Source organism: Schistocerca americana, chromosome 4 (assembly GCF_021461395.2).
Source record: "Schistocerca americana isolate TAMUIC-IGC-003095 chromosome 4, iqSchAmer2.1, whole genome shotgun sequence".
In the NCBI taxonomy this organism is placed as follows: domain Eukaryota; kingdom Metazoa; phylum Arthropoda; class Insecta; order Orthoptera; family Acrididae; genus Schistocerca; species Schistocerca americana.
Genome location: NC_060122.1, coordinates 322165757 through 322178544, shown reverse-complemented (window position 1 = coordinate 322178544; position 12788 = coordinate 322165757).

Below are 12788 nucleotides of genomic sequence, written 5' to 3'. Positions count from 1 at the left end.
AATTAGAGAGATTAGAGCACGCACGGAGGCTTTCAGACAGTCGTTTTTCCCGCGAACTATACGCGACTGGAACAGGAAAGGGAGGTAATGACAGTGGCACGTAAAGTGCCCTCCACCACACACCGTTGGGTGGCTTGCGGAGTATCAATGTAGATGTACAGCATTGAAATGGTCGGTGTTGTTCACAACCCAATTTGGCCAACAGAGACGCACATATGGCCACCTGCTGATTTTTGTGATTTTGGCTTAGAGCATGCGGTACCCATACACCCGGATTTTGACCCTCCCCCATTGCATGAAAATATCGCACGATGGTAGTATGCTCACAGTTCATCACATCTGCCAGTTCTCCAGTCCACTGACGTGGATCGTTGCGGATAAATGCGTTAAACAATCATCATCAAATCCGGAATGTCGTCCCGAACGTGGAGAGTCACTAACGTCGAAACGATTCTCCTCAAGACGAGAAAACAATTTTCTTGCCGTGCTCTGTCCAAAGGCATTATCCCCATACACGGTGCACATGTTCGAGGCTGCCTCCGTTGCTGTCTCCCCTCTATTGAATTTAAACAGAAGAATATGTCGAAAATATTCCGATTTCTTCACTTGGCACGTCATTTTCTGGCATCCACAGCTCCACTCCCTATCTCCAAATGACAAAATGACAATATGTGTGGGGCAGGCTCACAGCAGTTTGAACTGAGACAAAGTGTAACTGGTGTATTAGCTTAGACGCCCCGCAACGGTTTCGGCTGCATCTCAGTTCTGCAACGAATGTCCCTCGTTGTAGGAAGCTACTTAGCGACTTGCTAAAGTACGAATAGAAAATAAAATTACGTGTGTGGTATTATTTATTTAGTTATTTAGCGTAGGCTAGTATCACGTCAACAAGAAAACTTTTTAACGATACGTATACAAATACGCTTCTCGGGTTTGCCGGCGGATCGTATTGTGTAACTCAAATAATATTTCCTCGATGCAACTGCTCGACATCATCAGGTGGTGGTAGCTGCTGTTGACTCTGCTGCAAGGTGCCCGGCGGCAAACCCGAGAAGCGTATTTTCAACAGATCTGTCGGGAAAGCATGAAAAGTCACATCGATATGTATACACTTACTTAACGCACAGAAAAAATTTACAATTATAGGTTAATTAAATTTACTATATTTACAAATCACAGAAAGTCACAGACACACTATTGTGACAAAAGTCAGGGAATAGTGATCTGCACATATACGGATGGCGGTGGAATCGTTTATAGAAGGGCAGTGCGTTGGTGCATCTGTCATTTTTACTCAGGTGATCCGCATGAAAGGGTTTCCGACGTGATTATGACCGCACCACGGCAATTAACATACTTTTAACGCTGAATGGTAGTAGGAGAAATAGGCGCTTCGGACATTCCATTTCGAAAATGGTTAGGGAATTGAATATTCTGAGATCCACTGTGTCAATATTGTGCCGAGAATACCAAATTTTAGGCATTTTCTCTCACCACGGACAACGCAGTAGTCGACGGCATTCACGTGACGACCGACAGCAGCGGCGTTAGCGTTGTCGATGCTAACAACAAGCAACACAGTGCAGCAAAATTTGGCATTAGTGGGCTATGGCAGCAAACGATTGATCCGAGCGCCTTTGCTGACAGCACAACACCACCTGCAGCGCCTCTCCTGGGCTCGTAACCACAGTTAGTGAGTTAGTTGCACGGAAAACCGTAATGATGTGGAACGTGTCAAATGTACAAGAAATGCGCACAGGAAACAAGGTTTTTTTTGTTTGCATTATAGTGTTATACCTAAATATTTCTAATATCTATCCTATTCCCCTAAATGGCACAAAATGCAAATATTATATCTCCAGATTTATTTACTCAGATTCAAGAGTTCATCTATGGTATACAAGGAGTAGTCAAGGAGGTATGATTTCAGTTTGTTTTTTAAACTGTTACTGCTGAAGTTGCACCCTAGACGACTGGAAAATCTTGGCCTGGTCAGATGAGTCCAGATTTCAGTTGGTACGAGCTGACGGCAGTGTTCTGGTGTGGCACAGACCCCACGAGCCCATGGATCCAATTGCCAACAGGGCACTGCGCAAGCTGGATGTGGCTCCATAATGGTGTGGGCTGTGTTTACGTATATTGGACTAAGTCCTCTGGTCCACCTGAGCCGGTCGTTGACTGGGATATGGTTATGTACGGCTGCTGGGAGACCATCTTCAGCCATTCATGGACTTCACGTTTCCATGACAGTGTGTCATGTCACCGGGAAACAACTGTTAATGATTGGTTTGAACGACATTCTGGACAATTCGAGTGAATGATCTGGCCACACAAATCGCCCGACATGAATGCCATCGAACATTTATTGGACGTAATCGACGGATCAGTTCGGCAACAGTTTCGCAATTATAGACGGCTTAAGATGCAGCATGGCTAAATATTTTTTTCAAGTGACTTCCAACGACTTGGTGAGTGCATGCCATGTCGAGTTTCTGCACTATGCCGGGCAAAAGGAGGTCACACGATATAAGGAGGTATCCAATGACTTTTGTCACCTCAATGTATATCCAATTGCTGAATATATTCATTTGATGTCTTTTTCGCCATGAGGACCTCCTGTGGATCGCCAGGAAACGATCGTTTTGGACAGGCACGTATGATGTCGTTCTGCACTACAATCACAGCTGGACAAAACCCGCATTTTTATATTGCGACAGATATCTTCCAGTCTTCCTCTATTTGCCCTCGTTCTGTTGAGCCCAGACCACATCTTGCTGTGCTACTCAAAATCTGGTGGCCTGGGCGAGATGCACGGTATCTTAAGGTTTTCTGGGGTAGTGTTGATCTGTCACTTTTCTGTCCATCGGACTGAAGTCGTTGCTCTGCTGTCAGCCAAAAATTTTGCACCTCGTCGAGGTGGATGAAGAGAGCAAAGTCTGTTTTTATTGAGTGCAGGAATGCCCACACGTACAGGGAGGTAAGGATGGCCAGCTACTTTTGTAAACGCCCTCTTGAGGGCAAATATTCGCTGCCAAAGTGGGGGAGCTATATGGCTGAGTATAGCCAAACATAAAGTTTGACTGTTGCTGACTGTTTCTGTGATGACGAGCTTGGTCTGGTTTAGTTGCGTGTCGACGAGTATGGTGTAAAGGCCATTGATTGAGACTGCAGCTCACTATTCTGATACAGGGTACACCAGTCCAGGAGCAGAAGTTCTGTGTTAAAGATGATGAATCCTCTGTCATGCTACAAACTCTCTACATGATGTTGTTTCTTCTCTTCAATTAGAGGCAGTTTTCAGCGAGTGCTCCTTAAAGCTGAACCTCCTATCAAGAGTTATCTCTAGATAACTCGGACTTCTGTTACGCCCCAGTTGTTTCTCTTCCAAATATACTTTTATTTCCTTGTGGGCGAGCTTGTTAAGGTTGAAACTGGTGACTTCTATTTTGGCATCACTTCGCAGCATCCTCTATCTGAACGATACCCGTAAGAATAATGTCTGCAATCATTTTGGATGATGGTATAAGTTGTATTCTGTGGACAAAGTCACGTGAAAAATTTAGCGTTATCCTTTTTATTACTCGCATACAGAGCATAAACACGATAAAAGTAAAAAGAGTACATAATTAATAACTGACGTAATGCAGTAAACGGAAAAGTTTAGTGGCTTGAGTGAATAACTATTTGTGCTGTAGGTTCACATAATTCATCTTCCAATGATACCAAGTACGTATTCTATATATACGAAAATCACTGAGTTAACTGTCAGGCTAGACAAAGCTGTTAGCAACGAGTAGTTACACGGAAGATAGAAAAATCGCGTTTGACCGAATCGGACACAAAGGGAATCCATGTGCCATAAACCAGTAGTGTAAATCTGAAAAGAAAACAAAATAAATCAAGATCAGATCCCCGTAAAATGAGCTCGCTTTGACTCGAGCACAAATCACTTGAAACTTTTGCTGATATCATGGCAGCTGAAATAAATGCTTATGGAGAGGACGACATTTCTGTTGAGCAGGACATTAAATGATGAATCGTTTTGAAAATAATTTAACTATCCTAATGAAGCTAACTAACCTCGTGTCTTTTTATAGATCCCGAGTCGTACGAGAAGTTGTGGGACAAAGTACCTGCTAATGTAGTCGATCCAACTCTCTCTTTCTCTCTCTCTCTCTCTCTCTCTCTCTCTATCTCTCTCTCTCTGCTTCGCGAGCAAAAATTCAGTGACGTCACGTCCCATCCTGCGAAACATTTTCACCCTCCCAGCGTTTTCGGTTGCCGATCTCTGCAGATGCTGCAAAATTTCACAACAACATCGATTTTAACTGTATAAATGGATAACGATAAGTTTATAAACGGCGGATCAGTCACCAATCGTCTTTTGCACGTCAAACAAGATGATTTAATAGAATAATGAAATGCTGTGGAATAGCAACCACATTCTACTCTACACGCCACGATACTAGCCACCTGAAGCTTAATACCAGCAAGTCAAGAGTTGAAAGCGAACTGGTGTACTTTTTTAAATTAACTACTCAACCAAAAAGAATATGAACCGCATACAGCGGGCACATCTGTTTATTCAATTAACCTGTAAGTGGAAATAAGAGGGTGCAAAAATGATCCGACTTTGAATGTAACGAAATTCGCCTTATAGACGACATCCCGTGCAGTGTACATGGTTATTTAGGTTTTAGAATCAAAAACAACCCTCAATCTCTCTGCTATCTGTAAGCACTCTGTCCATATACTGGTGGTGCTGCTGCTATTAATGCTAAAAAGTCACATATGAAATAATACTCGTAGTGGAGTGACATTTACGAGATAGTTATGAGCGTTGGTGCAATTAAACGACTTGTAGACTAAGAGGTTATAATTATAATTAGATGGTTGAAAAAGTAGGTAGGAAGACTTTAAAACAAACGAGTAGATCGACAGCAGACTTGTTATTAACTTGTTCTATTAGAAAAACAACTCCTATAACAGAATTTGCAGTAGTACACCGAACCTCCTTAGTCAGCACTGAAATTCAGCTGAGTGGAAAAGAGATGAAATGCTTCATTGTATATAAAACCAACGACGTAAAATAATGGAACTGACCTGCGTTTTAGAGTCTAGCGTGATCAAGGATCACAATAGCAAGTTCGAATATTCTGATTCGTGTGGACATGTGAATCAGCCCGTACAAAAAGAAACTAAGTTGTGTTTTTAAATCGAAAGCCAAGCAATGTCAGCAGATTTGCCATGCCTAACTGGAAATCAGAAAACAAACTTGTTCTGTGAGACTGCAGTCAGCTACATCTTCATCATGTTACATAAGCCAATAACATTTAGTGATCTCAACAATAATCAATAAATGTACAGCAGTACAATGTGGAACAGCAAGCCGCGCGGGATTAGCCGTTAGCCGTGCGGTCTGATGCCCTGCAGTCGTGGACTGTGCGGCTGGTCCCAGGGGAGGTTCGAGTCCTCCCTCGGGCATGGGTGTGTGTGTGTTTGTCCTTAGGATAATTTAAAAAGTTAAGTAGTGTGTAAGCTTTGGGACTGATGACTTTAGCAGTTAAGTCCCATAAGATTTCACACACATTTGAACTTTTTTTTATTTTATTTTTTATTTTTGTAAACAGCAACATGTTTCTGCGTGTCAGAGTAGCATGAAGACCAGACAAGAAAGGAAACTCTCCCCAACTTCTGCAAAACGATGTCAGTACCAGTTATGACATTTGAATGTGAATCATGGACTGTAACAAAAGAAATGAACATAGAATACATTCATTGGAGATTCCGAAGAAGAGCAGTTCAGTGCCCACTATCTGACAGAAGGTTGATCGCTGAGAGAAGAACCGGAAGTGAAACGCTTAAGTGAGGATATTAAAGAACATATGAACAATGAAAGAAATTTTTTACAATAATAGACTATTACAGAACACCAAAATTACTAATGAGTTATTAGACAATGGTCAGAATATCTTTAGGAAGACTGAGAGAATTTGGAAAGATCAATAATTTTAACCAAGCCTCATAGAAGCAGAAAAAAGAAGAAGACGTCTCATACTAAATAGATGATTTTTAAGTAACTGTGATTTAACATGTTTTGTAATTACAGTGGTCCAATGCAAGAGGGGTCCTGAGTGTATTAATCTCATCACGATGAACAAAAAAATATACTTATATACTATCATATCTGTAATAATAATTATCTAATATACATACGATTGTTACTGTAAAGAACTACAGTAGTGCCAAACTCAGATGGAGAGATGCCGAATCAAGAAAGTGAGCAGTGAGGTAAATCAGTGAGTGAGCCACGAGTGCAAAGAACAGAGTGACTAAAGAACTTCACGATACACTCTGTGTAAGCAGTAGCTAAAAGTCACAGTTCGTTTTTTGGCCTTCATTGACTGGGATATTATGCCATAGGCTTAATCACCCACATTGTTAATATTAGTAACTGAAACTTCCCCTATAGTGCAATAAAAATAGACTTTTTTAGGGATTATGCAAAACAAATTAGGTTCATAGTTTGATCGAAACTTAACTCTTACAGGCACAGGAGCTTTGTAGCAAGAAAGCCAAACAAACAAAATTTAATTCTTAATTTCTGCTGATAAAATTCAAAAAGTTGTGAGGTAAAATTTACACAAACGTCCGTTTTACAATCTGAAAGTGCATGACTAAGCCTATGGCGTAACAGCCAAGTCAGTGAAGTCCAAAAACAACTGAACGTGGGTACTATTGAGTGCCACGAACAACAGACTAGAAATCCTGACTGGTGGGGAGTGAGTGTGGAGACCACTTTTTTACGTTTTTCTTGAATAACTCAAAAAACATTGCCTCTAACGAAAATGTCTCTCCGTACAAAATTAAACTCCATTTAATTTCATAGAAACAGCTTCTGTTCCTTTTTCCTCTACAACCTTGGTTTGGTCTGGTTTCGACAGATCTGTGCTATCATCACTGGATCTGAACGTTTAGTTAACAAACCTTCCTGGTCAAGGTGACTAATACATATACAATTTCATGTAAAAACTGTATGCATTACAGAATCATTACAATGTACCTCGTAACATGTCATGTCATGATCTTTACAAAGTTGCAAGCCAAGGAGTGATGTTACGTCATGTTACAACAAAAGGTAGAGAGGTAATCAGCGTGTTAGATATAAAACACCACAAATATAAAACATTCATCATGTTCTACTTATGTCCTAGCCCATCGTTCACTTAACACTCCTGTGGGGACTGAACTAGTACAATATTTCCACAGGTGAGTCTGTATACAGTCGTTTACATAGCGGTATGAGAAAATTTACAAGTATTCACGTAAACTTCAAACTACATGTGCCACGATACAAATTTTTCTTCATTGTAATCACATTTTAATTACTGTTGACAGAATTAGGTAACTTTTTAAATTACAAATATATATTTTGAAAATGTACATTGTCACTTTTTAAAAAGTAAATTTAAGATAAAAATATTGTTTGTTTGTTTGTGTATGTGTGTGTGTGTGTGTGTGTGTGTGTAGCGACGACCTGCTCTTCTCAAACAGCACCAAAGGACCCACCGTGCTTAGCTTCCTCGTCCGGCAGACTAATCCCCATCGAAGTTGTCACATGCCATCATTTCACGACACATTGACGAGCGATTTAATCAATCACATTGAAGCAATGTCTGGTGATCACGAACTTTACCCCACCGCATATTTTCCCCTTGCGGGAGAAATATTGATGATGAAAATTTCTTCCACCGCCGAGTTTCATAACAGCTGCCTGAGTCGCGCATGATTCAACAAAAATATAAAATGGGGGGGGTTGCACTTCCGAGAAATAATTGCAGCGGGGAAACATTGCACACAAAGATGATGGAGAAGCCTTACCATCCATTAAATGTGCAATCAAGAGCACTGTGTAAAAAAAAAAAAAAGCTCAAATTCCACAGAGATCAGCTCCAGCGACATATGATTGGATATTTTCATGACAGTGCATTTCAACATTTGTATAAATTTCTATATAACTAAACACAAATGTCAAGAAAAATATTTGCTGTATTACGTCATTATACTTTAGAATATAATTGGAACACTATACCCTCCCTCGTTAAGGTGTTACCCCACCAGAGGGGCGCGCTACGATATCCTTCGCATTTATATCGATCAAAAGGCATGCTCGACAATTCAAATAAAAATCCAACGACAGGGCCGTTCTCTCAAATAATCTTACTATCCTCTTTAAAATGAAAAAGTTTTCCAAAATTTGTTATGACTATACCCACCCTCCTCTGTTCTGTTTTTGACTGTTTCGTAATATTGTATAATGATGTAAGATGATGAGATGGGCAGCTACAATAATAAACGCGAAGCTAATGTGTGTTAACGTGTAATACAGGCTCAGTGTAAAATCTACAGGTTGACGCTGGTTTTGTTCGCAGTTACAAGAGGGAATTACGCATATTGCTGATGAATGCATTAAGGAACAATCCGTCAATGTTAGGCCACGCCCGTTTTCGAACCAGTCACTGTATTTATGTTTACGTACACTTCCGTTTTCCGGCACTGGGTTGGAAGTTTAATAAATGTAAAAAAATCTGTTACGATACAAACAAAATATTTGTATATTCGATAAATTTTATGACATCCCGGTGTGCAGCATGTTCAAACAACTAACGGAAACACAGCCGAGAGATGTCTTCGGCAACCGACTACATTTCGACAGGTGAAAAAGCAGTCATTTTCAAGGCACAGAAGAAAGTAGAGAGGGCTGTGTAAGGAAATTAAAGCCTTTAAATTGTTTATTGGCTTTTACATCTACCAAAATAGCAGATGTAGACTCAGATCACAATTAGTAATGATGAAGAGGAGACTGAAGTTCAAGAAAATCGTTAGGAAGAATTAACGTGGAAAGAAGTGGGATACTGAAGTACCGAGTAGTGACGAGAGGCGTTTCAAGTTCTCTTAGGCTATGTATACTGCTTTAATGAGTATAACAGCAGCAGTTCAGTAGAACGGGAACAGACATCTTTGAAGAGGGTGATCAAAGAAGTCGGACAGACACACACAGGAAAAAGGTAAAAGAATATAGGTAAATATTTAGATACAGAGGAAATACTCAAATTCCAGAATGAGATTTTCACTTTGCAGCGGATTGTGCGCTGATATGAAACTTCCTGGCAGATTAAACCTGTGTGCTGGACCGAGACTCGAACTCGGGATCTTTGTCTTTTGCGGGCAAGTGCTCGGACCGGCACACAGTTGAAATCTGCCAGGAAGTTTCATATCAGCGCACACTCCGCTGCAGAGTGAAAATCTCATTCTGGAAACACACCCCAAGCTGTGGCTAAGCCATGTCTCCGCAATAACCTTTCTTCCAAGAGTGCTAGTTCTGCAAGGTTCGCAGAAAAGCCTCTGTGAAGTCTGGAAGGTAAGAGACGAGGTACTGGCAGAATTGAAGCTGTGGGGACGTGTCGTGAGTAGTGCTTGGGTAGTTCAGATGGTAGAGCACTTTCCCGCGAAAGGCAAAGGTCCCGAGTTCGAGTCTCGGTCCGGCACAGATAGTTTCGATACTTCAGCAGATAGCCCAAAGAAGGAAGTATAAAAATGACAGGAATATACCAACACAAAGCATTTAGAAATGAAATAAATAGTGAAGGATCTAAAGAGAAATGGTTGCAGTGAAACTTCAAAAATTTCGGAAAAGAAATTACTGTCGGAGTGAGTGACTTTGTATAAAGAAAAGTCAAAGCAAAATTCGGTTTAATTACGCGCAAAGGCGTCAACATCAAGAGTGCAGCAAGACTTCTAGTGATAAACGTAGAGAGAGAGCGGACAGGTGTAGAGTAAACTGAAGGGCTCTACGAGGCTGAGGAACTGTCGGATGATGAGGTAGAAGAAATGAACAAACAGTTTAGAAGACAAAGATGAAATTCCGTCGAAATTTCTAAAATCACTGAGGTTTGGAGGGGGGGGGGGGGGGCGCAATGGCAATCAAACGACTACTCAGTTTGGTGTGTAGAATTTAGGAGACAAACACACTTTCGGGAAAAAGTCATCCATACAGTTTCAAATAAAAGAAAGTGAGATATGTACGAGAACTATCACACAATCTGCTAAACAGTGCATGCATTCATATTGCTGGCTGGAATGGAAACGGAAGCTGTGGATTTCTTAGGTGGAGATCAGTTTGGCTTTCGGAAATGCGAAGGCGCCAAAGAGGCAGTTTGATGTTGCGCTTTATAATTGAAGCAAGGAAATCAAGACACCTTCATAGCATTTGTCGAATTAGACAAACGTGTTATAATGTAAATGCTGAGGGATTTTCGAAATTTTCAGATAAATTGGCGTAAACTACACATACGAGTGAAGAGCGACACCACAACAAAACTTACTAAAATTTCAGAGTCATTCAAACATATCCCCATAAACGATGAAGGGAAACGTACATTTTCACCTTTAGGACGGAGGAGAACCGATTTGCAGAGCGCAAGCGTGACACGTGCATACAAGAGCCGAGAAAATTTGCAGTTGTAGGACATTGCCTTCGTACCGGTGACCCTATGAAATAGAAGAACACCAAGATTCTGGAGTGCACTTCTGGCTATTGATACAGTGCTATTAAGGAAGCATTTCAGGTTAAATTAACATGTCTCAAAAATAGAGTCCAGTAGGCAAGGGCATTGTGGAATTAAAAAAGTCACAGTGTTTACAGTATATGCTGCCCTTCTTAGTACATGATATCACAAATCAAGAAGCCAGTAATCCACGCTTCCCCTGGTCTATTATGTTTTCATCATCATGAGGCAAGGCATGCCCTTCTAGTCCACCTCCCTCTCGCAGATCAGAACCTAGTATTTTCTCGGCAATTAAACGAAACAGCTAAATGGACAATGGTTTTTAACAGCAAATAAAACAAAACAGCCAAACGCAATTTGGTCATCTTCAAAAGTACCTGAATAATCTGATTTTACTGCGCCATGTTCACAACTATTTTTCCAAAAAATTACAAAAAGGGTGTAACATCGCGCGCGCGCGCGCGCGCACACACACACACACACACACACACACACACACAAACAAACAAACACGAACACAATGCTTCTGGAATTCGATCTCTGTACTACACTTGGTGTTAGGCGCATCGGGACCCTCAAATGAAATGTTTGTACATCTAAATTTTTCTATGATACTTGTCAAGTGCCACAATGTTGATTATTTTTATGTCAAGTGTTACAATAGAATCCCCTCATCTAAAATAAGTAAAGGCGTTTGCATTTCAACCCCCGACTACGTTACTGATTGCTCACAGAATGAACTGTCATCACCTAACGTTTTTCAAGTTTTTCAGTATGTTCCACATTATGCCAATATAGAGGGAGTGCATTTTCTGCACTAGAAAAATATAATCGATGATATTACATTTTGTTACAAATTATTTAGGCCTACTCGAAGTTATGTACAAAAACAACTTTCGAGGAAGGCTGCAACATTTAGCGATCCGAACGATGGCATCCTAAAACGTTTACTAAATGTGTTTTCCGTAGTCGACTACGAAAAAATACCAAAAATCTGTGATGCTTCAAAATGTCACGTTTAATAACACAGACCACAGCTACAGACAAAAAAACTGACCAAGCAACTTTATTGGAAGAGAAGAATCTGTTTTGAGAAAATCTTTATTGGATGAAACACTGAACTGCATATTTTCTTAGTACAGAAGGAAAACTTCGTAATACGAAATGTTTACATTCAGCTCAATTCCGAACGCAATGGAGGAAAAACTCAGAGATGAAAAAACAAAATCTTCGCACGAAAATAAAATCCTTTATAAAAACAAGCGAAGATTTGAACAAGGTGCAAAAAACTTCAGATCGTTCTGATACTTTTGAGCATGCTCCAAGTGGCTGCTCTGGGCTGTGTTTTGGTTGACTGTTTCACTTTAAGGGGCGCTAAAATACCGCTAAAAACCCGTGATTGGCTGTTTCGTTTATTGGCGGGTAAAATACTTACATCAGTAAATGGTTAATTTCTTCGAATTATTTAGTTTAAAAAAATATATATATTCAGAATCGTAGTGATCATCGATTTACAGATATCACGTACTCTAAAAATATTGGCGCAGAGTAGGAAATCCTGGCGGACTGCAGCAAATCAGAGATTCACGACCAATGAAAGCCCGAGTGTGTTTCTAGCAGTGGCCAGGACACTTTCAAATGCATATATGTCCAAGGAAAATTGTGGGTCACACACAACTAGTGAGTGCTATCTGCGCAAGTGGCATTCTGGTAAGTAGGTGCAAGAACATCAGATCAGCGCAAAGTCATTTCACAAAATTTCTGCGAAACGTCTAATGAATTTAGGTACTACAATTAATCTCTTCCAGGAATACTCAAACTTCTTCAGAGAGGCTCAATGCCGATTTTCCTCTGTAGCAACGGAGTATTTATTTTTCTTGGAAGAGATCTTCGGCGTCATTCCCGTTAGTATCTCGCAAATTGCAAGATGGAAAATTATCATCCTACTCTGATTAGACGTCTCAAGGTTCTGAAAAGTGTTATAACCGAACATAGCATCAATAATAATCAAAGGAACGAATTTTTGTAGCTTCTTCTTGAAGCTGTGATCTTTGTAAACAAAAAAAGAGTTTTTTGTATAATCACTACACCGAGGATCTTTAGGATAAAACCCATTCTTTTTCTGAGTTCCTAGCTGCAAAAAAAAACTTGTACTTAAGCGTTTTGTGAGTAATTAGAAACGAAATCGTTAATTTTATAGCACCTAAAACAGCCTCTTTC